Source organism: Camellia sinensis, chromosome 8 (genome assembly GCF_055761805.1).
Source record: "Camellia sinensis isolate YWXY chromosome 8, ASM5576180v1, whole genome shotgun sequence".
NCBI classification, from domain to species: Eukaryota; Viridiplantae; Streptophyta; class Magnoliopsida; order Ericales; family Theaceae; genus Camellia; species Camellia sinensis.
This window is the reverse complement of record NC_138968.1, coordinates 21,408,418-21,430,856: the sequence shown is the minus strand read 5'-3', so window position 1 is coordinate 21,430,856 and position 22,439 is coordinate 21,408,418. Positions and strand designations below refer to the sequence as shown.

General features: G+C 38.4%; 1 long non-coding RNA gene across 1 annotated transcript; it reads left to right on the top strand.

Moving 5' to 3' along the window:
• The first annotated feature begins 1,581 nt into the window (after positions 1–1,581).
• LOC145796847 (uncharacterized) lies at positions 1,582–2,701 on the top strand. Its single transcript, XR_014337440.1, has 3 exons — positions 1,582–1,719; positions 1,803–1,901; positions 2,132–2,701. It is a non-coding gene; the product is annotated as an uncharacterized LOC145796847 (long non-coding RNA).
• Positions 2,702–22,439: the final 19,738 nt, after the last annotated feature.

Sequence of the window (22,439 nt, the reverse complement as noted above, 5' to 3'; positions counted from 1 at the left end):
ACTCTTGTACTATATTTCTTACACTGCCTTTGCATCTGCTTGTTCTCATGTCACCGTATATCATTGTTCTGATCACAGGAGGATTCTCGCTCTATTAGAGGCTATGGAGCCACGTCTGTGAGGGACTGGTACATGGAGCTTCCTGCCGGTGTTTGCCATATTATCGATGAGGCCGACTTTAGTTCATTCTGCACGGGACTATCACGCCTTATTGCAAGTCGGCTCTTACTTGGAGCATTGGTAGAGAGGTGGTGGGATACCACCAACTCCTTCCACTTCTCTACGGCTAGGGAGATGACGATGACTTCCTATGACTTCTCCATGCTTACCGGCATAGGAGTAGGGGGTCACCCGATTCCTTATGATATAGATATGGGCAAGTGAGAGGCCGCCTGGAACTACCAGTTAGAGGCACGCCCACTTCTCTTCCGACCGGGGATGGTACGATATAGTTGGTTTGTGGAGCAGTTTTGAGGCAGCGAGCCAGAGACCCCAGAGGAGACCAAACATTACGCCCGAGGCTTTTTGATATTCCTCTTCGACATCACCTTGTTTGTGAACAGGGCGAACACTGTAGGATTGTATCTTCTGAGCGCCTTGGTGGATTTACCGTAGATCCGGCTCTATGATTGGAGAGGAGCTGGCTTAGCCACATTGTACAGCTATATGAGCTCGACATCCCGCAGGAGCGGAGACAGGATATGCGGCTACTGGCGAGCTTGGGAGGTACACTTTACATTTCTGCTTTGCATTTTCTGCCTTCCTTTTTAGTACTTTCTACTTTGCGTTTTCTGTACACTGCACACACATTCTGTTTTCTGCATTCTGCATTCTCTGTATACTGCACGCACATTATACTTTCTACATTCTTTGTATTTATATGCTGTATACTCACTGTTGCTTTTTCTTTGCAGCTGGTATATGCATGTTTCTCGACCCTTGCTTCGGAGCCAGAGGTGGAGATGCCCCCTGTTATGCTGTACTCTCATTGGTACGACTGGAGATGCTTGCGGAGGACCCGGGAGACCTTTTCATTCTTCCGCCGATACTTCGACATAGTGACCGTGACAGAGGTAACTCAAAATTCACAGTTATTTTCATTATACTTGGGCTCTGATTCATACTTCGCTATCTGATGGCCACTGACAATCTGTGCATTCTCTATTTACAGATCACTTGGTAACCTTGGGCGACGATGCCGGCCAGAGTCAGGGACCAGTACACTGGAGTTTGGAAGGCCTCCCATTTTCGGCTTTTGTTCGAGTGCCCGGTTTGTCGAGCCTGGTTTCTAGGCGAGTGGTTCTTGCGCCAGACCATGGGTTTGCCTAAGCCAGTAGTTCCCACGGTGCCCCGATCATCTATGAGAGCTATAGAGAGACTCACCTTCTAGGAGATGATTCAGTTCATAGAGGGCTTGGAGGCCGACTACTTTCGCGAGGAGGGGGATTATTCGACATTTATCCGGACACATCTCATGCCTCCTTTGACCGGTATTCGTGGAGGTGAGGGGGCGGGGGCTCCAGCTGCGAGAGAGAGAGCAAGAGTGCCCAGGCGACTAGGGCACATGGTAGATGAGCGACCTAGGCGGGGCAGAGGACTGGCTGCCCGGAGCTGCCTACTACACTCACATGTTGGCAGTATATTGGGGAGGCATACTAGATCCTGATTGAGCCTGTTGCAGCGGGGCATAGATATGTCAGAGCTCATGATGCACTCCCAGTATGTACCACATGTTTTAGTTTTCCCATCTCTTTCTGATATTTGTTCCTTTTGGACATTGATAATTTCCAATGCATTTGTAGGCACCCCCAGGATACACCAAGGATCTACTGGAGCTACTAGCCTTATTCGAGGATATGATATTGAGGAGGGAGGCATTGCTCAACTTCCACGACATTCAGGTCATTTCTTCAGTTTTCTTACATTCCAGTCATCAAATTTCCACTGACACACTGAAACTGACATTTCAACTGAAAACTTCCCTACACTGCACTAATACACTGCATCTGAAATACTGCACTTCTATACTGTATTCATACATTGTACCTGACTTTTACATATACTCATTCTACACACCATACTTGCATCTGATACGTATATTGTGGTTGACATATGACAACTGTCTTTTTAGGTCTCACCCATACCGACAGCACCGGCGGTAGCTACAGCATTTGCACCAGCGGTGCCTTCTCCAGCAGCAGGGAGGAAAGAGAGACAGGCTCCGGCACGCAGCCGAGGCAGAGCCAGGGGCACCTGAGATGAGAGTGGTCCTTCAGAGCTCATTCTGAGCGATGACGATGTCAAGATGAGTGGCTCCGAGGAGGCAGTGAGTCCACAGTCTGAGTCCTTTAAGAGTGGAGACGACGGCGACTCTGGTTTCGAGAGTGGGGATGCTGATGCCGAGGCAGGTTCAGAGACAGAGAGTGGAGATGACACCAGCTCAGACTCTGGTTCAGATTCAGACAGCGGCGCTGACGGAGACAGTGCCCCAGAGTCCCTTTCTCTGAGGAAGAGGACGAAGAGGGCATGATGAGCTTGAGGCGACTGGTGCTGATTTTCTTGTAGTTTTTGCTTAGCTTCTTTTTGTTAGTAATGTTAACACATTGTACAGTTTCAGACAGGTTTTATTTGCTTTAAAAACTTGTACTGCACTTTTGTAAAAACAACCATGATCAGAATGAAAACCAATTTTCATTTGAAAAAGTGTTGTATTTTGCATCATGAGCACAGCATCGCATGAAAACGAGATTGAATTTAATAATGAAATTTGAACATGGTATTGGCACAACTCTCTTAATCGGGGTAATGAACCAACCAACACTAACAAACAAAGTAATACAACTTGATAATCAAAATAGTAACAATTTGATAAACAAAACAAAACAACTCGATAAACAAAACAACTCAAATACAACTCAACAAACTTGCTAGAACTAAAAGGACTCAAAACAAGACCTTAGAATGCATAAAGAACAGAACAAAACACATGCCTTCAGCATTCTCAGCACACAGGTGGACAATAGGACAAACAAGAAGGCTGTCGGCCATGAATAGAGGCTATCGACCACCAGTGGTGGCCAGTCTGTTACCAAGGTAACCTGTCTGCCATCACTAATGGCCGGTCGGCCATCAATGTGAGGAACCTCCAGATTGTTACCACCTGACTTCCACTTACTGCCTTATTTTCTACAAAAGCTTCACATTCGTCATTTTTTCTCTAGAACTCATTTTGGCTGTTGTTTTTGCTACAAATGGAGCCATTTCTTGCCCAAAACCTCTTAGATTGGATTGCAACTTTAGATGGCTCGGAAAAGGTGAATTTCTGGAGTTTCGGCATAAATGCACTGTTCCCGTTGAGTTGTACTCCACTGTGTTTTCTATTTCTACATGCTGCGGCTAGATGTTGGAACCCGATTACACACGTCTTTTGCTTCGGGGGACAAGAGATATGCCCAACAATCGAAGAATTTCAAGTGCTAATGGAGTCCCGGCGCGATGCGAAAATATTGCCTCAGCCCCGTTTTGGTCACATTCAAGCTTTGGGGCGGATGTGCGGGCTTACTTTACACGAGGCCCGTTCCTTGGTTCACAATGGAGAGTTGAACATTTCCAATTTGATTCATTGATTTTCCGAGGCCAGTGACTGAAGCGACCTTCTTTGGCGGCGTTTTTGACAACACGCCATTTGTTTGTGCATGCTAGCACATTTCCTCCTTGCCCCTAGTTTCAGTGGGTCTAGTATTCGATTAATCGAAGTAGCCTAAGGTTTGAAAGAGGGCAGGAGTTGCATTGGTTTGGCGTTGGCTGAGACTTTGATGGGCTTAAACATCTTTCATCGGCGAGAGACCACCAAATTTGTAGGGAGCCCACTACTTCTTCAGGTAATGTTTCCCACCCTTTCTGATATTTGTTTCTCACATCTCTTGGCACTCATGCTCTGTTTTCCTCTTAAAGCCCTTTTCTCACTTTTTCTCTCAACGTACTTTTCTTTGTTATTTAATCTCTCTTTTCTTTCATTCCTCCCTAGATATGGCTTATGGACAAGCTGAAGGTAGTGGACTCTTGCCCCACATACTTAGCCCGAGCATACTTTTTCCACCAACAGCTAGTGGATTTCCCGAATGAAGGGTAGTGGTGCCATTGGATGTGCAATAGGTCTGCTGCTGACATTGCTTGGCGTTGCCCCTGGCTTAATTTGATCGAAATGAGCTACCGCATGACTCGGCAACCTGGCATTGAGTTAATTGGCCTGACACATTGTGTATTCTACTTTTCATTCTGGTTCAGGCGTTAATTTGGACATGATCGGACTTCTCAGAGGAGGGGGTAGAATACCCGGTTTCATTCCCTGTCAGAGGTTCACATTTGGCTAGGTACCTCACTACTTGGAGGACGAGAGAGCTTCTGGCCCTTGCCCCTAATTTCAGTTGCGCACTTTCTGGCGAATGCCCTCACTTGGCTTGAAGATGAGGCACAATCCGGGCCCACTTTAGCATCAGAAGTTTCCACAAGCACAAGCGGAGGACGCAGGAACACCTGACTCAGCTATGCCCAAAGCCATAGCTAAGTCAAGTGTTTTTGGGCTGAAGCTTGGGTTCTAAGGTCATTAAAGGTTGAGGGGTGTTCCACCATTCTTTGTATCTTGCTTTGAAGGCCTTTGCCCTTGTGTTTTTCACCCTTTTACTATCTTTTTTTGAGCTTTTAAACATTGATTTTCAGAGTTATTTCAGTGGCCAAAATCATGTTTTAAAGTCCAAATTTGGAGGGTTAGCCTCCCCTCATCGTGCCTTGCTTACTAGCCTAGTTTGTGCTATGTTTTAGCATGTTAATTTAGCCTTTTTTGCCTTAATTCCAGCATGTTTTAAGACTTATTTTAGATTGTTTTAGCACTGTTTTAGGTTTTTGGTTGCATTTGAGCTTTGTTTTGCATGCTTGTAGTGTAATAATCCTCATAAGTTTGGTGTTCTAGACACCTTCTTATTTGAGTTGATAGCATTTATTTATGCTTTTCTCACTCATTTTCAGCACTAATAATCTCTGCAACCTCCCTCATTTCTTGGCTTTTTGTTTTTCTTTGAAAGTGGTTCAAACAACTTGTTTGTTTAAAGCATGAGATTGAGATGTCATGCTTAAGGGTTTAATCCCTTTGGGATTCATTACCAACAGTATGATGTCTCTTTCATGCCTAAAACAACTTTTGGTTTGAGCCTTCTTTCCATTTAGAGGACTTAAATTCACATTTGGACTCAATGAACTAAAGAATTGAAAGGTAATTAAAACTTGGGATTAAAATGGTGCAAGATAATAATTTATCGTGTTCAATCAGACATTAATTGAACACATGGAAGCCTAAGGCATTTCATATTCATTGGTGATGAAATGATTCAAGTATCCAAGGTCACCACTTCCCTTGATCAACTCATGAAAGTGAGGAGGTTAGAGTCTTATTTTGTTGCATTTATTGAACTTGCACACTTTGGTTCATATGCCATCATGCAATGAAATTGCTTGAGTTGGTGGTTTGTGAACCAAGTTCATTACTCCTTTGATTTGCTCATAAAAAGGAGGGGTGAGTTGTGCAAACAAACCCTTGAAAATACCTTGTGCATGCTTTGTTTGTCCTCTGTTGTAGCAAGGTGAACTGGGCAACAGTGGCCAGCAGACCACTTTCCATGGCCGACAGGTGGTCGACAGACCACCTTTGATGGCTGGCTGACCATCACTGGTGGCCGACAGTCCTCATCACTGGCCGGCCGGCCACTGATGCAAAATTCAACAGTGTGTTTGTGGAGCAAAACAAAGTTATTCTGGAAGTAGGCAACAATGTTTGTGTTCTCTGTGCAACAGAGGCTCTCTAGAAGCGAAACAATGGCTTTTCGGGTGAAAACCGAGCACGTGCATAAGCATTCTTTACATTCCAAGCTTGTTTAAGTTTAAATATTTGTTGTAATTAATTAGTTGTAACTAGTTAATTTTGATATGTGTTTGTAATTAATTAGTTAGTTAAACTAATTATTAGATTTCGTTTTGTAATATTTAGTTAACTAGAATAGTTAGTTGATTCATTTGTTGTAATAATAAGTTAAGTATTTTAGCTAATTTCATTTGTTTTGTAATAATTAGCTTAGCTTTAATTAGTTAGTTGATTGAATTAGTTTATTCGGACTCTCCTTCATGAGAGCGCAATGTAATAACGTGTATGTTTTCCAACCACACGTCTTTCTCCCTTTTATTTACTAGCTTATGATGGTTATTTTAGAGACATCATGTTTTGTTTAGCATATTTCATGCTTGTATCCATTTGTATTGCATGCACCGAGGCTCGGTTCATCATTCTAATTGCATTGTCAGTTCAATACTTCTTTGAATACGTGCTTAGACCGCATGCTATTTAATTACTTTATATGCCATATTAGTAGCTGAGCCTAGTAATTGTATCTCGCATGCGTTACATTAGTCATGTTGCATAGTTAGGAATCATGCATTTTTCTAATTCTTTTGTTTATTTTGGCTTGGAGTACTAGGTAAGCTTTTACTCGTTTTAGCATAATTGCATAAGTATTGATGTTGCCATGTTTAGCATGCTTGCCATGAGGCTAACTGCTTAAATGATAAATTGCTTGAATGCCTGTGGATGAAGGCTTTTTGCTTGAATTGGAATGATTTGAGTAAATGCTTATATGCGATCACTTTTTTAAGTGGTACATATTTCAAAACAATTTTGCAAAACAAACATGACTCGAAATGTTCAAATTCTTTCAATTTAGTCTATACTTGTGTGTGTGCATCACATAGTAATGCTAACCTAATAAACCTGAACAAGAGCATATAATGTACATAAGATTTATATCATAATTAGTAGAGGCTGATCTTTGATCGGGCGAACGGGAGTGCTCAAATGCATTCATGACCTTTCACTCTCGTACCTAAGTTCCCGAGCCTAGACAATCTTGGTAATGATAGACACGTGGCCTTTGGCACGAGTCATGGATTTCTTAAATTTTCCAGAAATATTTAGGTGGCGACTTTGTATTTGGTAAAGCAATCCATTTTTGGCATTTTGATTCAAAATTGATTTTCCAAAAGATTTGCCGGATTTGGACTTTTTGGTGTTTATCAATTTTACATTGCATTTGTGAGATTAGATTCAAAATTGCGGGAGTCCAAACTGTAGGGCTTATTTCGACTTCTGAAAGGGGGCACAAAAAAGTCGAACTACACATCCATAAAAAAATTCATAAATCAAACACACATCCATAAAATCATACATAAAAGTATCCATAAAAACATCAAGTGTATGAATATCCATAAAGCATCCATAAAATCTGTCATTGTTTGCATCCATCAATCAAACATGTTATCACAATTCGTCTTAGTAATTTGTAGGTAATTTTTTTCCCCTTAATAGAAATAGACATCCACACTTTTGAGAACTTGTCAACCTTAATCGTTTCTCCTTGATCTTCCTGTTGTCTCTATAGTAACCACTTCTTTCACAAGCAAGTGCAAGTCTTGATTTTCGGCTATTGCCTCCCACATCTGATGTTTTTATAACAATGACAAATCCAGTCTTCTTCTCAACGTTAGAAGCCCATTTAATTAATGCTTTACGACTACTAAAAATCTAAAGATAATAAATACATTTATATGTCAAATTGTTAATAAAACTCAATACAAATTAAAAATAAGAAAAAATCGTATTCATAAAAAAAACTTAGCAAACCTCGTCTGTAATGAATTCATGACTAGAGTCCACTAATATTACAGTACTTGTGTTGTTGCAACGAGTATAAGTATATTCCTTCCAGGCAAAAAAATAAAAAATATAAAAAAATAAAATTGAAAATACATGGTAATGAGAAGCCGAACAAATTAAAAAAAATTCGGTTTGGGGTTATCCGAAATGTATCTTTTATTTAGTAGTTGGTTACTAGACTTATATTTTTTTGTTTAGAAATAAAATACTATTTTATTTTGTTTGATTTTGAACTACTAAAGGAAAGTCGAACACTAGTCTAGAAAAACGAAACAAAAACCTATCAAATAAATAAATAAAAAACTCACAATTTCACTTTTTTGATGGTTCTTCACCACCGTTTCTTCTTCTATTACTTTCTTTAATGATCAAAATACTATGATTTTCACTTTTTGAAAAGAGATGTGCAAGAAAAAAGAAAAATTAAGAAAGGAAAAAAATGAGTAGGGATTGAAGACTAAGGGATGTAAGGAGATAACAAAATATATTTAATTTTAGTGCTTTGTCCTTAAAGGTAATTTCACACATGGATAAAATTAAGGGGGGGGGGGAGGGAGGGGGGAAACTCATATGGAAGGTATAAAGAAGTAAAGTAGTGATGTAAATAGAATTACCCAAAGTTTTTAAAGCCCTTAGGATTCAAGAGCTTTTTTTTTTTTTTTTTTTTTTTTTTTCATTGAGACCAAAATACACTCTTTGTATTTCCCTTAATTTCACCCATTTCCCCCTTTTATTATTTTATTTTATTACAATTATAATTTTCTTTTTAGTTTGCAACACATATAGTGAGTATATAATTCTAAATAAAATATTTTTATTTATTTGGTTTATTATCTTTTGAAATAAATTGAAATGTATTTTTATTTTTATTTTTATTTTTTGTAGTAATATTATACATCAATGGTTTTATTTTTATTTATTTTTGGTTATAATGTTATAACATTAATGGATGAAAATCTAATTATAAGTGAAATTCATTAATCCATTTCATGGGATTGTTTCAACATGAATGAGCACTATTCTTTTATGTGATTTATAAATTTATTTTCCTTATTTATAATAAAATATTATTTTTTTTTATTCAAGAGGGTACAATCATTTTATTTTGTTACATTTTATAAATAAGTCAATTAATTATTCTAATAGTGATTTATTCCAAAAGCAAGGGTATTTTTGTCCATGTACAAAAATATTTAGTTTTTAAAAAAGAAAAATTCTATTTACACACCACTTTTACTCTCAATTCACACTGCTATCTTATATATATATATATATATATATATATATATTTTTATTACCATTGTGTTCCTTAATGAAATTACTTTTTATGACAAAACCCTAAATCCCCTCAACGCACACCAGACACCACCACCATCAACACCAGCCATCGGCACTATCAACATTAGCCATTGGCCTTGCCAGCGGTCCTCCCTTGTCCTTAGGGGTGTGCGCGGTGCGGGTCGGTGCGGTTTGAGAGAAAAATAGAAACCGTATGGCGGGTGGTGGATTGATAAAAGTGTTACTAGAATTTGCCATTTTCCTTATCAAAAACCGGCGGTTCGGTTGGCAAATAATGGCGGATTTGCTTTGGCGGTTCGGGCGGATTGGCGGTTTATAAAAAATATAATTCAAATTACAAAAATTAAATCAAAGAGTAAAAAAAAAGACGAGAGATAACGTGATATTAAGCATCTTGCAAAACTTTATTCTGATGCAGCAAGTGTAGCAACAACATGATAATATCAATGACTATGCCATCAGTTCATTACAAGCATCTATGGAAGTTACAATGATCAAATACAATACATAAAATTAATATCATTCAGGGTTTACAATATATTGAAAATGTTTACTGTTGAAAAGTATTTAGATTGAAAAGTGAGCTGATGCAAGTTTGCAACATGGCCAGAAAAAAAAAAAAAGATTGAAAAGTGAATTGGAATCCAACTTTATTTTGGATTACTGACATCTTGAATTCCCTCAAGCAGTAATGTAATACTATATTCTAAGGTATAGAACAACAAGCAATCTTAAGTAAAAAAGAATTTTTAGAATCTTATAAAACATGATTTAATAACGGTACGGGTCGGTGCGGTTTGGAAGAAAAATAGAAACCGGCGGATTGATAAAAGTGCCATTAGAATTTGCCATTTTTATTACAAAAAACCGGCGGTTCGATTGGCAAATAATAATGAATTTGCCTTGGCGGTGCGGTTCGGTGCGGTTTTGGTGGTTCCGGCGGTTTCGGCGGTATTATGCACACCCCTACTTGTCCTTAGCACCATTACTGTAGCATTCGCCGCCTTCCTAGCCCCATCCCTGCATCTACTACCCTGCAACCACCATCTCGACAACCCACCATTGTCGTACCTTCAAACCCTAGCAACCCACCACCATTGCAACTCACCTCTAGTTGGAGACCGATCACGCACAGTCGAGAGAGAGAGAGAGAAAGAGAGAGAGAGAGATCTGTGGTGCTAGGAGGCGACAATGAGGTAGGGTCGCAGTGGTTGTGCGTCGCAGCAGTGGGCAGCTACGATGATGGTGAGGCAACAGTGGTAGGGGTGCTGTGATGGTAGTGAGATAGCAACAGTGATCGGATAAGACTGGATAGGGGCACCGAGAGAGAGGGGAGTAGAGTGGCGGTCATAGGTCAGCGATAGATGGTGGGCAAGAGTTAGGGTTAGGGTTAAGGTTTGTTGCGAGAGATGAGGAGATGAATGTAATATGGTATTATATGAAAATTATTGGTGTGTATTGAGACAAAATTGACATATTCAATTTGTGTGTGGTGTGAACTTAGTAAATGGTGTGTACTGAGAGTAATAGTGGTATGTAAATAGAATCACACTTTAAAAAATTTTCATATTTATTTTTTACTTGTGTTTTAAATTCCCCATACAAGTGGAGATATTACAAATATTAATTACATTTTTAACATGTGCCCTTAATAAGATCTTTTTATTTAAAAAGGTTGAATATCCCATAAATTAAGTGGGTTAGCTTTATTTATTGCTTTGTAAGTTGCAACCATAGTATAGGACAAGTTATTCAACAATTGGCATCAAAACAATTATTTGGTGTCACTTACTGTATTAAAATGAACACTGGAAAGAGATGTTTTTATGTCAGCAACAGAAGTCCAAGTTTGTGGAATTGTTGATCTTATAACAGTTCAATGAAAATAGCATGGATATGAATTTCGCGCAACGCAAATTAGTTAATGGTCTTATCAATACACAAATGTATAGTTTCCCATAAATTTCAAATGTATAGCAACTTAATCATAGTAGTCACAAAGTAAAACATACCTTAGATCCACAGAGGTGCCTTCCTTTTATAATGAACAGTGCCCTCGTCCCCTAGAAGCCTTATTTCATAGGACTCTATCTCTTACAAGGATATCACTTATCCATAACTCCTCGCATTTAGATAAGAACAAACTCTCTTAAGAGTCCATCCTGTTGTACAAAATGTATAATTAAATTAAATATATAGATCCATTTTTAAATTAAATTTAGATTACAGAACATGAAATGGTGGAACTACTTTATGTAGGGGATTACAAATTGAAGCATAAAAATAGATAAAATAAGGAAAAAGAAAGTAAACCAAAACCTGTGTGATACCACAGTCTCTTTAAAACAGATTCATTACCTCACTATGGGTGCTAGAGGTATGCCAGCAATGTCTCCCAGGAAACGACGGTTGGAACCTGCTAAGTTAGAAGCACATTTTGTATAGCTCTAGCAAACTGACAATGGCATTACTCTCTCACATAAGAAAAATAAAATAGAAATAGACTGACTATAATGCTAGAGAGAAAAAAATTCTAAGTGACACAAATAATGAGGGAGGTCTCTTTGTGTACACAAAGAGGGAGAGATGAAGAGTCTTCCAGCAACAAATACAAAATTGATTTTTTCAAAACTACTAAAACAAATGTAGAAAACTGATGAAATAAGTGTATACGTTACACACTTTATATACTCATGTGTGTATATTTGCATCCACCAAACAAACCAAGTCCAAAAAGATTAGGTTAATGGGCCATCACTCCGGCCCAGCCCAAACCCAACCTATTCCAGCAAGCTTTAAGCCTCAACCCTCAAGCCCTAAGCCCAAGTCCAATCCCAAGCCCCATGATCTAAGATCCAAGATCCATGACCCATAAATCATGGGTCACGAACCCTAGGACTGCAAATGAACCGAACTGTTCATGAACAAGCTCGGCTCAGCTCAACTCGTTTAGTAAATGAGCCGAGTTCCGGCTCGATGTAGACACCCCATTTTTGACCATCCATATGACTGGGACGTCACCACTTGCACACCTAATGATGAATATGTGTATGCTTGTCAAGTGCTCGAAGTCCTCAGCAGAATGCCATAGTTTTGAGCCTACAAACCCTATACACCTCTTGCCTTGTTTTGGACCACAACCAGAATTCTTCAAGCCTGAAAAACTTTGAGACCTGCCGGCCACCACTGTTGGCTGCCGACCACTTGTGTGGCCTGCCGGCCAGAATTAGTGGCTTGCCGACCACAAGTGTGTTTTGGCAAATATTTTGCTAGCGATGCCTGCTATTGTCACAGATGCATGCACTTGCTTACACGTGTATGTATTGATATTTCTAAGGGAGTTTGATGTTTGTCTATATATAGGAGACCTCCCATTCCATCTTTAAGGTTGGAAAATTTTGGAGTAAAATATTTTCTCTCTTTCTACAATTTTCTCTCTCTTTTGTAAATTTCTTGAGCCTTTGCCTATACACTCTAAACCAAACCTTGTGATCTTTGAGATGAGGTACTTCTGAGCCTACTTTGAGCTCTTGACGGTGTGTAAGTGTTGGTTTAACACTTGGAAAGTGTTCTCTTCTTCAAGAGGTATAAGTCTTGGTTTATTGCTTTGTTTTAATTGCTACTTTGCCTACTGTTTTTGGGCTATTTTTAGACTGTCTAAACTCTGAAATTTTGGGCTGAAACTTGTGGTTTAAGGCTAATAAGGGTGGAGGGGTGGCTCAACATTCCTTCTACCTAGCTTCCAAGGCCTTTACCCTTGTGTTTTCCACCTTTTTGTCACCTTTTTTTTGAGCTTTTAAATATTGATTTTTAGAGCTTTTTCAGTGGCTAAAAACATGTTTTGAGGTTCAAAAATGGAGAGGGTAGCCTCCCCTCCTTATGCTCTTTTTACTAGCTTACATAACTCCATGTTTTAGCTTATTGTTCTAGCTATTTTTGTCTTAATTTCAGCATGTTTTAGGACCGATTTAGCATTATTTTAGGACTATTTTTGGTTGTTCATTGCATTTGAGCCTTGTATTACATGCTTGTAGTGTAATAGTCCTCCTAGGTTGGTGGTTTAGGCTTTAGCCACCAACCTATTTGAGTTGATAACATTTGTTTATGGCTTTCCATACTTGTTTTCACCCCTAATCACTTTTGTAACCTCTCTCCTTTCTTGGATTTTGCTTTGTTTTGAAAGTTGGTTCAAACTAGTTGCTTGTTTAAAGCATGAGATTGAGGTCTTGTGCTTAATGGTTTAATCCCATTGGGGGTTCATTACCAGCGGCATGACACTTCTCTCATGCCTAAAACAACTCTTGGTTTGATACATCTTTTCATTAGAGGACTTAAAGCTCACCTTTGGACTTAATTTACTAAGGAATGGTTTGTAATTAAAATGGAGTATTAAAATGAGGACTAAAAATGATGCAAGATAATAACTTGGTTAGGGTTCAATCGGACATTAATTGAACCCTTGAGTCTTGAATCGTTTCATACTTGTTAGTGATGTAAACGATTCAAGAGTTAATGTCAACCACTTTTCTTGATCAATCCATGATAGGGAGGGGGTTTGAGAGTCTTTTATTGTTGCATTTATTGAACTTGTACACTTTGATTCATAGGCCATCATGCAATGAAATTGCATCGATTGATGGTTTGTGAATCAAATTTATTACTCATTTGAGCTGTTTGACGATAAGGAGGGGTAAGTTGTGCAAACAACCCTTGAAAATACCTTGATTGTGCTCTGTTTGCTCTCTGTTACAGTAAGAGAAACCAGGATTTTGTCGTCGGCAGGCCACCATTTCCGGATGGAAGGCCATCATTTGTGGCTAGTAGGCCACCACTTCTGGCCTGCTGACCACTTTTGTCAAATTGAGTAGTGCCCTTTTGAAACAGAACAAGGTTGGTTTTGAGGTGAAAAACTGTGCAAGTGTTCTAACTGTGCAACAGAGGCTTCTTGGCAGCAGAACAATGGCTTTTTCTGGTGGAAATCCGTGCGCATGCATGAGCACTCCTCGTTTCCCGGGGCTGTTTAATCTAATTACTTAGCTTAGTTATTTGTTGTAATTAATTAGTTATAGTTAGTTAATTTTGTCTTGTAAACATTTAGTTAATTTTGTGTTCTAATTATTTAGACTAGTTATTTAATTTGCTGTTGCAATAATTAAGCTAGCATAGTTTAATTCGTTTTGTATTAGTTAGTTAATTTGTAGTAATTAGCTTAGCTAGTTAGTTTATTTGGACCCTCCTGCGTGAGGGCAAGCAATTGTAATAAAGTGTATGTCTTCTAACCATACGTCTTTCTCCATTTTATTTAAACTGCTTGTGATTGTTAGTTTAGGGCATCATGTTTTGTTTAGCGTCTCTCATGCCTTGCATCCACTTGTCTTGTATGCATCAAGGCTCGATTCATCATTCTAACTTGCATTGTTAATTAATACTTCTTTGAATACGTTCTTAGACCGCATGCTATCAAATTGATTCATATGCTATATTAGTAGTCGAGCCTAGGAATTCCATATCACATGTGTTGCATTAGTCATATTGCATAATTAGGATCATACATGATTCTAATTTGTCATCTATTTTTGGCTTGGAGTACTAGGTGAGCTTTTACTTGTTTTAGCATATCGCATGAGTGTGATTGTTGCCATGTCTAGCATGTTCACCATGAGGCTAAGTGCTTAAATGATAAACTATTTGAATGCCTGTGGATGAAGGCTAATTGCTTGAATTGGGATAGTTTGATTCATGTGCATTTGAGCCCACTTTTTCAAGTGGCACATTCGCAAACTCTTTTCCAAAAACAAACATGAAATCAAGTGTTCCAATTTTTGCAAGTTAGTCTATACTTGTGTGTGTGTGCATCACATAGTAATGGTAGCCTAATAATCAGAATATGAGCATATAATGTAAATAAGATTCACATCATGATTAGTAGAGACCGATCTTTTATTGGGAGAGTAGGGGTGCTCAATTCATAACCTTCCCTTCTCGTACCCAAGTTCCCGAGCCGAGACAATCATGGTGATGACGGACACGTAGCCTTTGGCATGAGTCATGGGTTTCCTAAACTTCTCAAAAACATTTAGGTGGTGACTCTATATCTAGCAAAGCAGTCTATTTTTGGCATTTTGATTCAAAATCGATTTTCTAAAAGATTTGCCAGATTTGGACTCTTTGATATTTATCTATTTCACATTGCACTTGTGAGATCAGATTCAGAACCGTGAGAGTCCGATACTGTAGAGCTTATTCGTCTTTTCGAAAGGAGCGCGAAAAGTTGAGCTACATTCGAATATTAGGCTTGTTTAGTAAACGAGCTAAGCTCAAGCTCAAATAAGCTTGGCTCATCAAGCTTGGCTCGTTTATCTTTGTTTAAATTATATAATAAATATATTAAAAAAAAATCTTATCGAGCCAAGCTGAGTCGAGCTCGAGTTTTATTAATATTAACAAGCCGAACCGAGCCGAGCTTGAGCCCATTTACTTATCGAGCTGAGCTTAGGCTCAATAAATGAGCTCGATAAGCAAACAAGCCGAGCTCGAGCTCAACAAAACTCGACTTGACTAGGCTCGGCTCGTTTGCAGCCTTATTGAACCCGGACCCGGACCCGGTCTGGTCGGATTCAAGCGGGTGGGCGGCGCGCGTGTGTGTAGCATTTCTTGTATAACCAACTTGGACAATAATTTTGGCCAAGTTCATTCTTGAACCATCCATAACTCCCTTCTTTCGAAAAATTTGGATGCTCTAAAGGGCTCATGCCATTATAAAAAACGAGGGATTTAAATACCCATTAATACTTTCCTTTCAATGTGGAATAACCATTCCGTATACCCCATTTACGAGGCCAACTTTATGAGACAATTTCTTATTCAATTCTCAATAAATTTCAGTCATTCTTTTTGTGGTGTAAAAATCTTATTACAAATAATTTAGACCGACTTGATCCCACCTCAACCAGTGGTTGGGACCCACTGTAATTTCACATTAAAGTCACCATAAAATCATTTTTTCTAACAATCCCCTACATCAATATAAATGGACCAAATAAAGAAAAATGGACAATATTTAACAATAAAGACTTGGAGAGATAGCGCATAGACTAACCTTGCATCAGAAAAGGTAGTTGTTGACCTGGAACCTTTCGTAAGCTTATTGGATTTACTATCTAACTAGTGAACGTGATATTTTGAACTGTTCTACCGTTTGTGTAAATCGAGACAATAGACCTTATGCAGGAGTTATTACAACCATTGTTTTTGTTCTCACTATTGTGTCCGGGTTTGGCCTTGGAACACTAGCCTGGTTCAGTGAGTGTTTTTTAAAGAATTTGGCTCTGTCAATTCTTAAAGAAGTGGTCCCACTTCATACTCACATAGGTGATCTACATAAGGTATCTCACTATACCATGGTTGAATATTCATATCACTTAGGTCATTAATAGTATTAACTTAATCTTCTACCCCTATAGGGTATCACTGTATAAAAGGAATAGGTAAGAGGATTTACCTCTTCAGTGACTCACTCGTTACACGTAATTAGGTTGTCCCTTTGAACCTAGATCTTGGGATCTCTAGTCAACTAGGTTGGGTTTTCCATTCCGGTAATATTTACTAAAGGCCTTAACCCCATTCCTCTTGACGACGTTTATACTAACTCTCAAGTTAACCTTTTGGTTAGCGAATCCACAATGTTGTCCTTAGACTTTACATAGTCTAGAGAGACAACTCCATTAAAGAGTAGTTATCGTATGGAATTATGTCTACGACGGATATGTCTAGACTTTTCATTATATATATTACTCTGTGTCCGTCCAATCCCCGATTGGCCATCATGATGAATACAGATAGCAAGCACAGGTTTCGGCCAACGTGAAATGCCTTCAACAAATTGACGTAGCCATTCAACTTCTTTTATTGCTTTATCCAAAACAATAAACTCAGATTCCTTCGTTGAGCTCGATATACACATCTGCTTGGAAAATTTCCAAGACACAGCTGCTTCTTCGAGGGTAAATACATAACCATTAGTGGATTTGGAGTCCTTTATATTATATGTCCAATTAGCGTCACTATACCTTTCTAGCACCGCTAGGTATCTAGTATAATGTGACCTATAATCCTAGGTGTAGCGTAGATAACCCAACACTCGCATAATGCTCTTTCAATAAGTAGTATTATGATTACTCGTGTATCTACTAAGCTTGCTAACAGAGTAGGCTATATGCGGCCTTGTACAACTCATCAGATACATCAAACTCCTAATGACCTAAGAATATTATAATTGAGAGACACTCTCACCATTATTCTTAGTCAAATATAAACTCAAGTCTACCGGTATCCTGACACTTATATCTGATTTACCAAATTTTTCAAGTATCTTCTCAAAATAGTGAGACTGAGAAAGTACAATACCATCAGATGTTCTGGTAATCTTAATACCCAGAATCACATCTGCAATTGGTAGTTCAAATCATTTCATCATTACTACCAATAATGAGTATGTCATTACCGTATAGACACAAAATGACATAACCTTGTTAGTGTCTTTGACATATATGCATTTGTCACACTCATTGATTCTAAACCCATTTTAGAATATAGCATTGTCAAACTTCTCATGTCATTACTTAGGAGATTGTTTCAAACCATATAACGACTTAACAAGCTTACAGACTTTCTTACCATGTCTTGGAGCTAAAAATCCCTCGGGTTGCTCCATATAGATTTTTTCATCTAAATCTCCATTTTAAAAAGTTATTTTTACATCCATCTGATATATCTTTAAACTACATAAAGCTGCTATCGCAATCACCATGCAAATGGATGTTATCCTTGTCACAGGTGAATTATATCAAAATAATCTAGGCCTTCTCGCTACTTGTATCCTTTGATAACTAGCCTAACTTTGTACTTATCAATTGAGCCATCTGCTTTTATCTATCTTCTAAAGATCTACTTACTTCCCAAGGCCTTACTGCCTGGGATAGATCAACCAACTCCCAGGTATAGTTTTGTAAGATGGAGTTAATCTTACTTTTAATTGCTTCTTTACACAAAGGACTTTCAGTCGAAGTCATAGCTTTATGGAAAGTTTGAGGTTCTTCCTCTAACATATAAGTCAAGAAGTCCGGACCAAAAGATTTGGAAGTCTTAACCCTTTCACTCATTTTTGGCTCATCTACTTCCTCGTTTGAATCACTATCACTAGCATCATCTTCAAGATCCTTCTCAAAACTTTGATCCTCTTTTCGGGTTCGATAAGAAAACACGTCCTCAAAGAATGATGCGTTTCTTGACTCCATAATGGTATTCTTGTGTATATCTAAAATATTAGACTTATGCACAAGAAACTATACACACTACTATTATGTGCATAACCAATGAATATACAATCCAAGGTTTTCGGCCCTATCCTAACTCGCTTGGGAGTAGGTAACGCCACTTTTGCAAGACATTCCCACATTCATAGGAAATTATAAGAAGGCTTGCAACTTTTCCATAATTCATATGGAGTCTTGTCCACTTTCTTCCAAGGTATTCTATTTAGAATGTAATTTGCGGAGAGAATTACTTCCCCCTATAAGTTCTGTGGCAACCCAGAACTAATCAACATGGCAATCATTCTTTCATTTAACAACCTATTCTTTTTTCTCTGCAACACCATTTGACTGAGGGGAATAAGGCGCTGCAGTTTGGTGGATAATTCCAGATTGAGCACATATCTCAATTAACTATGATTCATATTCTCCACCATGATCACTTCTTAAAGTCTTGATCTTTCAACTTAGTTGATTTTTAATTTCATTCATAAAACAAATAAATTTGTCAATCGCCTCATTTTTGCTTTTAAGCAAATACACATAACAATATTTAGTACAATCATAAACAAAAGTGATGTAATACTTGTTGCCACTACATGATTGTACAAGTTTCAAGTCACACACATCACTATGCACTAAATCTAAAGGCTCAGTACTTCTTTCAACAGAATGAAATGAAGTCCCAGTCAATTTTACTTCTACACAAGTTTCACATTTGTAATCTGGATTAATCTTGAAAGATGGTATGTGATTTAACTTGATTAATCTACGCAAAGAGTCAAAATTCACATGACTTAGTCTACCATGCCATAATTTAGGGGACTCAAGCATATAAGTAGCAGAAGAAGTTTTCTTGTTACTTTTTGGGCTAATAGTCATTACATTGAGTTTGAACATACCATCCGATATATAACCCTTACCTATATAGACTTCGCTTTTGGTCAATATGACCTTATCGGATTCAAAAACCATGCGGAATTCATGTTTGCTTAGGAGAGACCCCGAGACAAGGTTCTTACGAATGTCCAACACAAATAGAACATCATTCAGAGTCAGCTCTTTTCCTAAAATCATCTTCAGGACCACCTGGCCTTTCCCCTTAACAGTTGAGGTTGCAAAATTCCCCATGAACAACTTTTCACTATTTGAAACCAGTTCGAAAGTTGTGAACATCTTCTTCGCAGCACAGATGTGGTAAGTGGCCCTAGTGTCCACCCACTATTCCTTCAGATTGGACCCCATCATGTTTGCCTCTGAGACAATAGCTGACAGATAAATGTCATCCACATCTTGGAACAGATCCTCTATTTTAGCCATGTGAGCCCGACTTTTTTTTGGTCGAGGATCATTCTTATAAGGCTTCTTCTTCTTGTGAAAATCAACCGCCCTATGCCCATCACTTCTACAGTTAAAACACTTTCCATTGAACTTATAAGTAGGTTCCTGCGGCTTGTAGACCAGCCTTTTAGAGACATCACCTCTAGCTCCCAACTTTAACTCTTTCTTGTTGATGGCTTTTTCTTGACCCTCAAGGTCTGGCCATGCTCAACCATGTTTGCTTCAATATCGTAGTTACTCCCCCCCTTTCTTCCTATTATCCTCCTCAATGCGGAGCCTGACAATGAGCTCTTCAACTGTCATCTTCTTTCGTTTTGCTTCAGATGGTTCTTGAAGTCTTTCCAGCCATTAGGTAGCTTCTCAATCAAAGCAGCTGCCTGGAATGATTCATTCAACAACATTCAGTCTGCATGAATCTCGTACAGAACTACTTGGAAATCTTGGACCTGGCTAATGATGGTTTTACAATCCACCATTTTGAAATCCAAAAATCGGCCAGTAACAAATTTTTTTGGCCCAACATCCTCAGTTTTATACTTCTTGTCCAAAGCATCCCACAACTCTTTTGCCAATTTCTTGGCATAAAACACGTTGAATAGTGTATTTGCTAAGCCGTTCAAAACATATTTCTAGCAAAGGAAGTCCAACTTCTTCCAAGCATCTAAAGCCATGAGCTTCTGCTTGTTTTTCTCATTCTCTTTCACGGCTTGTGGACCCTTACTAAAAAAACCTCGCAAGGCTAAGAATTGCCAATACATTTTTTTTTTTTGCTACCACTTCTTGAAATTCACGCCTCCGGGCTCTCATGATGGTTGAGTGGTCCCCTCAGAATAGCGACAGTAGTAACAAGATTGAGTACATGGGTCACCGCAGGGGTTGTCAGGCCAGTTGACTCGAGGTTCTCATCCCCACCAACATTTGCAGCAACAACAGCATCAGCCACAGTTTCCATTTATGAAAAATATAACAAAGTTTCACTATCCTGTTTTTCCAGAAACTAAACTTAATACTAGAAAATTCCAAAATCGAAAATTTAATTCAAAACTAGTCTTACCACTAACTTTAAAATCGAACATGGTCAGAAAAGTTTCTAAGAAGACTGGAGGGGTCACACCGGTCCCACTTAAAACCCAGTTAATCTTAGACAAAACTTTGAAGAGTATGTTGACTTCTTATCCATGGGAAACATATTTAGAATTAAGTTTTTTAGGGGATAAACAAGGTTAAAACAAACCAAGTTTCAAAACTTATAAGCAATTCAAATGCTACAAAAAAATTACATGCAAACAGACTTGCTTCAAAATAATAGGTAATCCAACCATTACTAGAACACAAGCAAAAGATTGCTTCAATTATAAGAAAAATTAACCAATCCAAATAAGGATTCATTTGGTCTAAAAAACTCATTTCCACACTTAGGTATTTCTGTTAAACAAAAAGGTTAATAGTCCAAATCTAAAGTTTTATAGTCCCAAATTCTATTCAGTTGGTTTTGTTCTTATTTTTCCATTCTCTTTCGCATATTGTAGCTTGGCTTTTTGGCGGCCCCTTTCGGAAGCTCGGAATAAGCCCTACAGTTCGGACTCCCGCGGTTCTGAATCTAATCTCACAAGTGCAATGTGAAACTGATAATCACCAAAGAGTCCAAATCCAGCAAATCTTTTTGAAAAATGATTTTGAATCAAAAATGCCAAAATTGGACTGCTTTGCCAGATACAGAGTCGCCACCTAAATATTTTATTTTGAAAAAATTTAGGAAACTCATAACCCATGCCAAAGGCCACGTGTCTGTCATCACCAAAGTTGCGTCGGCTTGGGAACTTGGGTACGACAGGGAAAGGTCATGAATTGAGCACCCCCACTCACCCGATCAAAGATCGGCCTCTACTAATCATGATATGATATTTTATAGACATTATGTGCTCTTATTCTGGTTATTTAAACTAGCTTTACTATGTGATGCGCACAAGCAAGTATAGACTAGTTTTTCCAATTTGGAACAATTCAACTCATGTTTTTTTGCAAAAATGGTTTGAATTTGCTACCTCAAATGGGCTTAAAGTTTGCGGATTTTCCACCAAACATAGTGGGCTTAAAATTGATTTGCCATTCAACAAAGTGGGCATAAAACGCACATTTGTTGAATCGTTCCAATTCAAACAACAAGCCTTCATCCACAAGCACTCAAGCAGTTTAGCAAGTAAGCACATAGCCACATGGCAAACATGCTAATCATGGCAACATTCACATTCATGCAAGTATGCTAAAGCATAAAAACTCACCTAGTACTCCAAGCTAAGAAGATATGAGTTAGAAAAATATGCATGATTCCTAACTATGCAAATATGCCTAATGAAACACATGCAATATGCAATTAATAGGCTCGGCTGCTAATATGGCATATGGATCGATTTGATAACATGCGATTAAACATGTATTCAAGGAAGTAATGAAACAACAATGCAATTTGAATGATGCGCCGAGCCTCGGTGCATGCAACATGAATGAATGGATGCAAGCATAAAGCATAAGGTATGCTAATGGAAACGTGTCCCTAAACTAGCCATCAAAAGTGGGTAAATAAAAGGGAGAAAGACGTGGGGTTAGAAGACATACACACAGACACACACACACTTATTACAACATTTCGCTCTTGTGAAGGAGGGTCCGAATGAATAAAAGCTAACTAGCTAGCTAAACTAAGCTAATTAAGCTAATTATTACAAAACTTG